Source organism: Dicentrarchus labrax, unplaced genomic scaffold (genome assembly GCF_905237075.1).
Source record: "Dicentrarchus labrax unplaced genomic scaffold, dlabrax2021, whole genome shotgun sequence".
Classification (NCBI taxonomy): Eukaryota; Metazoa; Chordata; class Actinopteri; family Moronidae; genus Dicentrarchus; species Dicentrarchus labrax.
In genome coordinates this window covers 11180754-11190594 of record NW_026136723.1, presented here as the reverse complement: position 1 = coordinate 11190594, position 9841 = coordinate 11180754, and the positions used below count along the sequence as shown (strand labels likewise).

General features: G+C 42.3%; 1 protein-coding gene across 1 annotated transcript in view; it reads left to right on the top strand.

Annotated features, from left to right (window-relative positions):
* Window positions 1-8221: 8221 nt before the first annotated feature.
* The window catches only part of dlgap3 (discs, large (Drosophila) homolog-associated protein 3), a 108077-nt gene continuing 106457 nt past the window's right edge, over window positions 8222-9841 (top strand). The window contains exon 1 of the mRNA XM_051390426.1: window positions 8222-8375. The gene's annotated coding sequence lies outside the window, so the exon portion shown is untranslated. The remainder of the gene's footprint in view (window positions 8376-9841) is intronic.

The following is a 9841-nucleotide window of genomic DNA, read 5'->3' as shown; positions in this document are numbered from 1 at the left end:
AACTGCGCCCTGCTTTAACTTGTGTCGACAGACCACCACGTCGGATTAATTAGACGCCTGCCTTCGGTAATTTAAAGGTTACAAGGGGAAAAAAAGGGGAATAAACTGGAAAAAGAGAGGCGGTGTTTTGTGTTTTACAAGGAAAAAAACTGTTTCGTCCACAGTAGCACCGTTATAAAGAAAAAAACACTTGTTCTTGCACTTTTTCAGTTTTAATTAAAAACCAAGCGGGCTAATATGCCACATTTGTTATAAAAAAATACACCAGCCTCCTATTATTCTCTCTATAGGCCTCAATATATTATTATTTTTAACAGACTACTTCTAATCATTTTATATCTTTGTCCTTGGAGCGCCAGTTGAATTTCTCATCATAAGCCTTATCAGATGATGATGATGATTAACGGCTCCATCTGACTGCCATTCAGGCTGTAATTTCCCATTATTCCACGCAATGGCGCCAGTCACCTTATTTCCAAGAAGCGCATGACGCCCCGATCGATGGAGCACCCACACTGCCTGAAACGTGAGCCACGCTGTTTGAGTTGCACCATCGATTTGTTGACCTCCTTCCAGGGCTTGTGTCGTTGACCATGAGTTGGTCAAACTCACAGCTTTTTGCTGAGGTAGCTTCATCTTTAATAAGTGCATCAATCTAACCCCTCTAAATGATCTTTTTTATCTGTCTGATCGTGCTCTATCCAATCAATGTACAAAATCAGGATGAAACAATGGTGGGAAGTACATTTACTCAAGAGCTGCACTTAAGTTCAGCTTGCTTATCGGAGTATTTCTATTTTCTGCTGCACTTCCTCTCCCCTGAATAGACAAAGGAAATACTCCACTACATTCATTTGACAGTTTTAGTGAATAGTTTATTTTTTAGATTAAGATTTGGATATAAAACATATTTTATAAAAAAAAAAATAATGCAATAGGCTACTACCTAAATGTATATACAGCTTTTAAAATAAGCTCCACCTTGGTCAACTACAACATTAATGTACTGTTAATGCATCCTTAAAAAGGATCCACTGGTAATAATATGACACTGACAGGAGCTATTATGTAAAATGAGTACTTTTAGTTTGTACTTCTGTGCTTTTACTTTAGTACTTTTTTTGTAAAGTAGTGTTGTATGTCATTTTATGTCAGTAAGTGATCTGGGTACTTCCTCCCCCTATTGGAATGTAGTATTTTAGGACTGTAGTTAGTTTAATTCACCTCCAAGGTAAGATAAGAGGCACAGTAAATTAGTCACGAATTTAGCAAGTGAGTGTGTGTGTGTGTGTGTGTGTGTGTGGGGGGGGTGTGTGTGTGTGTGTGTGTGGGGCGCGCACGTGTGTGTGTGTGTGTGTGTGTGTTAGAGTCAAGTGATTTAAAGTGTATTGACACCACAAATAGGCTTTAATAGTATCCGTGTTGCCCGTTCAAATAATAAGATAACCTACTTAGTGGCATTTAATCTATTTATGGAGCTAATTGTTGAGTTATCAGAAGGAGCTCTGTTTGCTGATGCAAACTAGACTTCACCTTGATTTTGTGCCTGTTGGGAAGTCTGCAGGCTGTGGCAGTTTTTTTTTTTTTTTGTCAAGGCCCAGACAGCCGGCTGGCTGTGCACAGGCTTTGTTTGCAGATGTGTGGCTATAGCTAACCCCTGAACAAGCCCATGATGCTGGTATGATTCAGATTCTCTGTGCTTGCTCATTTAGAGGCCATATAGAGATAATGCAAAACCTTGAGGCATGTCTCAGCAATATACTGGATTGAAAAATGCATCTTTTCAAAACAAGCCTCTCTCTGCTGGAAGATGCAAACAGAGTGTGTGTACTGTAAGTAAAAGGTTGCTGGAAGACTAGATTTCATATCTTAAATCAATTTTGGTACAAGCCAGGCTGCACGCTGCTATGACATTAAACCCAATGACTTTCTTGTGTCGCCAAGAAACTGAAACAGTGATCAATCGTAAAACGAGTATTTCCTCCAAACACATTTACTGCATGATAACACAAAATAAAAAACAGCCTTGTTGCATAATACTGTTCAGCAAGATATCACATGCCATAACATAGTCTGTACAAATCTAACTGCTAATGGCCACTGCAGTTATCACCTTCTGACACCACACTCAGTCAAATTTAAGTCTTTGCTGAGGAGTCATCTCCTCACAGTCATTCCCAATCAGTGCAGTACCATCATATGTGTCAATATGTAGATTATAAGAAGAGTTAGGAGGCCTGGTCCCTCTTTCCAGCTGCTGCACAGAGCGGAGCTTTAAAAAAAAACCCGGTAAATTGACAGTGAATCATCCTGACAGATCAGCGTCTTGCTCTTTCTTTGGTCATTATATCTGTAGATGAATTTGCGAGGAGGGAAGTGAGGACAGCAGACAGAGAGTAATGGGACTGTTTCCATTCAGGAGATGTGTTTTGCCTTCCTGTGTTCAGTGTATTCCTCCCCGCCGGTACAGTTATCAATGAAACTAATTGCCACCTTCAACTTCAATCAATTCCTCACCACTGGACATATTTAAACCCGCACTATTGTATTTTTATGACTGACTCAGTCCTGAATGTACATCAGTGAACTCAATAATACAGATATGAATATGGAATGGCAACACTGATTCCAACAGAGTCAGGTTGTAACACCAAATTATGAGTTTGAGGAGGTGTTATAATATGTTAAAATAATGTTATGTATAACGAAAACATACAGGCAGGAGTATCCCCATGGGTGAAAATGAAACAGAAGTGAAAACAACAAAGCAACCGGATCCATTAACTTGACAACTTAGGTCCCTTTAGAAAAAAGAAAATACTGACAGCCAACAAATCATGCCCATGTTTGTGTTTTTCTTTACATGAATAAGTAATGAAGGGAGTGTTAAATCAACCTTACCTTGCTTTGCTAAATGATTAACTGCAACCATTGCCTGTAAAAAATAACAACAACAACAACAAAAAAACATGATGGAACACTTTCTGCCCAGTCTCTCTTTATTTACTGTCACAAGGTGGTTTAGAAGGTATTGTGTCAAACACATGTTGTTTTTAGGTATGCTACCAACATGGCTCTGGGAATAACAATGTCAGTTGGTCGGTCCACCACGTTGTTCCAGACTGAAATGTCTCAACAACTATTGGATGGGTTGCCATTGAATTTTGTGCAGATATTCATTGTCCCCGGAGGACAAATCCTACTGACTTTGGCTATCGCCTCACTTTTCTTCTAGGGCCTCCAGCAGGTCAGTATTTGTACTTATCCAGTGAAATATGTCAACGTGTACTTGATGGATTGGCACAGTCGTTGGCACAGACATTCATGGTTCCCAAAGCTGATGATCCCCTTAACTTTTCCTCTACTTTCCTCTCAGGATGAATTGTGATCACTTTGGTGATCCCATAACATAACAACCCTTAGCAACCAACATCAGGTCGAAATCTTTTATTTGTGCAAGAATGGCATTACTTGCAAGACAGCTGTACTTGTGAGATCACAAAATTACGAGATCACTTGAGAACCCACCTTGCCAGACTTCAATCTATGCACTCGTGGTCGGTACAGTGGTAGCAGACCAATCAGAGGTGTGATGCAGTGGGAAGACACTGGTCATTAGCTAGATAGTATTTCTTCATTGACAATGGTAAACATACCTGCTAAGCATCAGCATGTTAGCAATGTATTGTCACTGTGATCATATTAGCATGCAGATGTTAGCATTTAGCAAAGCATCATCCCTAAGTACAGCCTCAGATCTGCTAGCATGGCTGTTGACTCTTATTTATCATCAGTTTATTATACTGTTATCTCAGCTCTCTGCCTCCCTAGATGATCCACTGCCTTTTTCTTATCTGTGAGGAGTACAGTCACGTAAGGCTTCATACACTGGAGCACTGCATTTGTAATGATGTACTTTCTTATATAAAATACATTTGTCTTCGAAATCAGAAATAGATTTCTCTGCATATCTCTAAACATCACTGTGTTGCAGAATGTACACACAAAGAAGTCTCTGAGGAACCGGAAAGTTCTTGTGACATCTTATATCATGCAAAATTAATCCGCAAGACTAAGAAAAAATATCACTAGCTCCTCTGGGGTTACATCATGTGATATGATACTGTGTGTGTGTGCCGTGCGGGTGTGTGTTTGCATAGGGCAGCATAAGAATCGCTCTTTCTATCAGTCTGCCACATTAACAGTAAATTTCCAGCACAGAAAGCGGTGTGTGTCTATCAGTGCTGCCTGGTTAGTAAAGATGTCAAAGCTACATGAGCTATGGGCTCTACAGCCTTGCATGTTGTTTGATGAAATATGCATGACACTGGCAGAGCTGTAGATGCTCTGAAGTGATGTATGTGTGTGTGTATATATATATATATATATATATATATGTATATATACAGTATGTGATGAAGCCTAGTAGGCCGATGGGAGACAGGTGATATCACACTGCACTAACAGGATTTGTGACATCACCATGTGCCAACAAAAACTAAATACAGCTATACCCTGCATCACATACATTCTGTATCAGGTTACTCCCCTTTAAGTGGACAATTTTTGATTCTGTAATAGGATTCCCATTATCTTATGTCTATGCATGACCAATTTTCTTCTTTTCCTTCTTTTTTTTTAAACACAGTGTCATGTTTCCCTGTTGATATATGGGTCCAAATCCAACCAGAGCTTTGCCTAGATCCCTCCTGTTGTCTACTTACCATGTGTCTCCCAGCCTTATTACGCCTAGGGACCGCTCCCTGACAGGCGCTATTGATCTCAGCCAGCTTGGAGCCACGCCATGAAAGTGCACATTGGCAGCTGATGACAGCTTTATTAGAAAAGGAGGACACGGCAGATCAGCAAGTTCCCCCACATCAAAAGGCCCAAAGGGGATGAGCCATGGATAGAGCTCATCACATTTGTTTGGGGATCAATTGAGTGGCGTTTTTTTTTTTTTCTGAAAGTGATCGATTTGTTTTGTATGGCAGGGATATTGCACTCCATCTACAGGTAAATGTGAGCAATCACAGAAGGAAACCCATCGACTGGGTATTTATGTGATTCTGTAATTAAAAATTATAAATGAATTACTGACTTACTGATTACTTTTTATTTCAAACATGGCCACTTTGCAAAGAAAACAATATTTTGCATCACTATTCTAGGTGTCTATCAAATATGTCAAGTCATCTCTTGCATTTTACTGTAATGGACAATATTGGATGCCTGCTTTCTATCTACTGTGATGAATACAAGTGCTGTTGTTGATATCTCTCAGAATGATCGTGCAAAGTTACATCTGCCTTAGACTTGGATTAGCATTTGTTTTTGTTGATGACTTTCATTTGCTTTGCTTTCGAAAGATTGATTCTTATAGGAAATACCTGCATTGCTAACACTTGGACTGTGAAATCACGCAAAAGGGGTTATGGGTTCTCCAAATAACAATCCAGCCAGTGTTTCTGGAGCAGAAAATAGCATTTCCAATTTATTTGTGACCACGGAAATTCAGGACTTCAATCTCAAGATCTTTGGAAAAGTGGCAGGTTTCCAGGGGGGGGAAAAATCAACATTTTTCGATGACAAAATTGCAACCAGTGGGTTGACTTTATCCGGAGTGAGCCGAGGTCAGGGTCGTCTGACATCTGGCTGTAGCGTAGTTTGGACGAGTGCTAATGAAGATACAAACAGATCTGCAGGCCGGCTGTGAAGCAGGTGGCGCAAGGCCGAGCCGTAAACGATTCTGGCCTGGTGATGAATGCCCTGCCACATACATGAGTAGGGTGAGGCCGCGTGTTGCGTCGTGTTGAAAATGCGGATATTACACCTTGACCCAGTGAACCGATAAATATTCATTAGGCTGCCCTCCATCGAGAGAGAGAGTGTACAGCTACATCTCAGTGGTCTTGTTATGTAGGGAAATGGTGTGCCACGGCCGCAGTTGACTAGGAGAGAAAGGGACGCCATAACAATAATGAGGCTAATATGGTAAAGCATTATTTTCTCTCGTATCCTCTGCATGAGCATTAATGCACTCTGAGGGAGACACTATTGCCTATAGGGCCCAGGATTGCATGCTAATGAAGAGTCATAGTCCAGGATTGGCATGTTTAATACACATAACCTTCCTTCAGCCATCCCTTTGTGACAAACACACCTACTGCTCGGATTGGTGTCTATTATGGTATGCAGATCCACATCCTTCCTAGGTAGGCAGTTCCCAGCAACCCTCATGATCTGAAACATCACTTTATAAAGTAATCAAAGGCCCTTCCTGTCTAGAAATTAAACACTAAAATTCGACTCCAAGCAAGAGTAGACTCAACTGTCGTCTGAGGTTGACTTGACATGCTGACACTTCCATCCTGACAGTCAAACACATTTACGCCAATGGTCAGAAATCTGGTGGGAACAGTACCACACACACTGTCAGTCTCACACAGTGGCCTGCAGGAGTGTCACTGACCATGGTGCTGAAACTAAAGGTTGCCAGTGTAACCAAGCTGCTGCTATCCCACAACTGTCACTGCTATTAATAAACACAGGACAGAACTATGATACCTTCAAATGCTGGGTATAACTATTATCTATTTTCACATCACGTCTAATGATAGCAATTGCTGAAGATGCTGAATCCTCATCAGAAGTGCTGCAGCAGTATAAAGAGTGGGTGATTGCCAGTGGGGGGAAATTACAAGGAAAACAAGCGTTACAGTAAAACAATTAATTCAAATTTCTGAAAGTATAACTTTTTTTTTAACTAGACCTCATAGTCATATTCAAATTGAAAGCACTTTAATATATCATGAATATTTATCAGCCCTGAAAGGGGCTAAACACTGTTTTGCAAATGAAAGACGGGGAGCTGAGTTGAGGTGTTTTTAAGCATAAATCCTGCGCTAATAGCCTGCAGTCCTCACTGACCAGTGTTAGTTAACCGAGAGCGGTAGTACGTTGTCATTTAGCATCTTGTGTTCAGACTCTTAAAGCACATAAACGATGGCTGTAGTTGAAAAAGACCTTTACTATGGAAGATAAATAACCCCATGGGGCGCGTCCTGCTGCACTGACTTCTGAGGAGCCTCTGGTTGTGTCTCTGTGGGAGCAGCAGCGCTGAATTTATTTACGCAGCATCATGAGAAATTAACACCGAAGGCGCTGCGCAGCGCCTGTGAAGATGATGGTCGCCGTTAGGAACTGACAAAACACACACACACACACACACACACACACACTCCAACGCCCTTTCGGTTGCACGCGCATATGCACAGCTATTGAGTCTGTCTCTTTACCTCACACGTTGTAATGTGGCACATGCACGTCAGATTTCAGCCATTTTCAGCAGTTCGGGTGAAAAGTTTAGAAAAAATAAATAAATGTTATTTGCAGGCATCGGCCCATGTAGTTTCCAATTGTGCAGTCATGAAATGGCCTTAAGGCCTATTGAAAACGAGTCTTTATTTCCTCTCTCTCTCTCTCTCTCTCTCTCTCTCTCTTTCTCTCTATGACCCATTTACAGTAGCTACAGTCTAACTTAAGTGCTTTACGTGATGGCGTATTCAGAACGGGCGGCTATGCTGCTAAAAACATCACTGTTAGGTCTTCAGAGTAACCTATAGCCGAATGAATAATCCATAATGAGGTGCAAATGAATTCGATTCTTTAATATTAACACCATAGAGCACAGCTAAACATATATTAATAGGACAGTAACATTCAGCTCCTAATTATTAACCCATAAGTAAAGGATAATGATGAATTATTATTGCTGTCATACCATGTATGTTAGTAGTTGAAAAGACACTAACATCTGCAGAGCATAGTCATTCATTAGACTGGAAAGCAATGAGAAACACGCTATATCATAACTTAAGGTGTATCTTTTGTAGTGCACCGTAACCAGATGTAACCGCATATTGGAAACATCAAACATATGGCATATAGCCTGTCTGAATGAAAATCGATATCCATATAGACCGTGTCACTCGTTTTTAATAAAAAAAAAACTGGACATGATATCTGAATGGCTTCTAAGATTGATTCATCTGCGGTGTGTTGGCCTTCTCGGTCCCCGCGGTTTTATTTGGCCCCTCCTAGAGCAGCGGAGAGGGGCCGCCGAGGTCGACCAATCGGTTGCCGGTAATATTTCAGTGGGGAGCCCTGCCTGTGAACCAGAGAGAGAGAGAGAGAGAGAGAGAGAGAGAGAGAGAGCGGATGAAGCACCGCTGGTTTTCACTGCTGTTCCTCCAACCTCCGTTCTCCTCCACACAGCGACCGGAGAGCTGCGGAATAGGCGTGTGTTTGTGTTTGTGTCACTCCAGCGAAGATTACGTTCACCGAAAACGTCGCAAAGAAGCCTCGACTTTAAGGTAAGGGCACTCATGGAGCGGTTGGATGGGGGGGGTAAAAGGCTGAAGGTGCAGGTGCTCCTGTGCAAATCTTCTCTGAACGCTCACTACCGTGCACGCAGCGCGAGCGGGGCTGTTATGTGGCTTTTGTCTTTATGTGGTTGAGATAACGGACAGATACTGGTTTGTACTGGTGCACCCTGACGCTAAACAACGGGGGTGGGGGGGGGGGACTGGTCTGTTTGCGGTCAGCGGGGCTCCCAGTTGTATCAACTTGACAGGAAAAAAAACATGAGAAGTTGCGCCATTTGCGAACGCAGGACGACCCCCCCTCACACACACACACACACACACACACACACACCCTCAAACACACTAACCACCAAACTGTCTTTGGCTGGAAATTGAAAACACACATGGAAAAGACCTGGAAATGTTGGTGATCGCCGAGTTTCATTCGTGCGTAAATGTCCGCTGACCGCGAAAGCGCGCTTGTGCGTGTATGTGGTGTGTATTGGAAGTGTGTATGTCCCGGAGAGGGATTCGCGCAGGCTGCATAAAGTATCGCGTTTACAGTGAAAAGCAGAGGTGCACAACGGTTTAATTAATCACACGAGAGCCGCGTACAACGAGCATGGCGCTTGGGACAGGAGGGAGATGATACCTCAGGACCACCCCGGGTCCAGGAATCCTCCAGAGGGGGCTGGGGGTGGCGAGGTGGGGGTCGTTAAGGATGTTGCACATTTATTATTCAACCTGTGTAGTTGTATGATTAAAGGAGGCGAGCTTTTGCAGCGCTCTGACGCACGTTTGGCGCTCCTTTGATAGATGCAAACCATTCTCCCTGTTAACATCTGGTTTCATATGAATTACCCCAGTTACCACCCCCTTCCCCTGTATGTTACAGGCATGCCGCTGCCATACCAGCCCCTCTTTTGGTACCGACTTACTATATCTTTTAGCTTTATTTACAGGGTTATTTGGATAATGTGTCAAAAGATCAGGAACAGAAGATGGCTCTCCACACCAGGCAGGTGTGGTTTGATAGCTCTCCCTATAGTGTGTGCTGTGGAATTAGATGTAAGGGATGACTGTGTGGAATTATGGGTAAAGCCACATACTGTATATTGTTGTGTTAATTGAATGCATGTGAAGTTGTTTGAAAGGACCTGAGTAGCATTTTTGCCTGTGATTACTGGGAGTCACAGGCAGTGTCTTGCTTTGTGTGTGTGCATGTGTGTGCTGCTGCATTTGTGTTTGTGTAGGTGGGGGGTTGCCTCAGTGGAGTGTAGCGTTAATGCGTTACAGGGCTCGGATGTTGTGTGTGATGTATATTAACTAAACATCCTTGCATCCCAAACCAGATGAGATGAAACCAAATATCACTGGACAACAAAGTGGAGAGTTGACTCACTGACCAGATACTGTAGTTTGTAGTGGCAGTGTAATACATTATTAACGCTATACAGTAAGGCATCAAGCTCTCA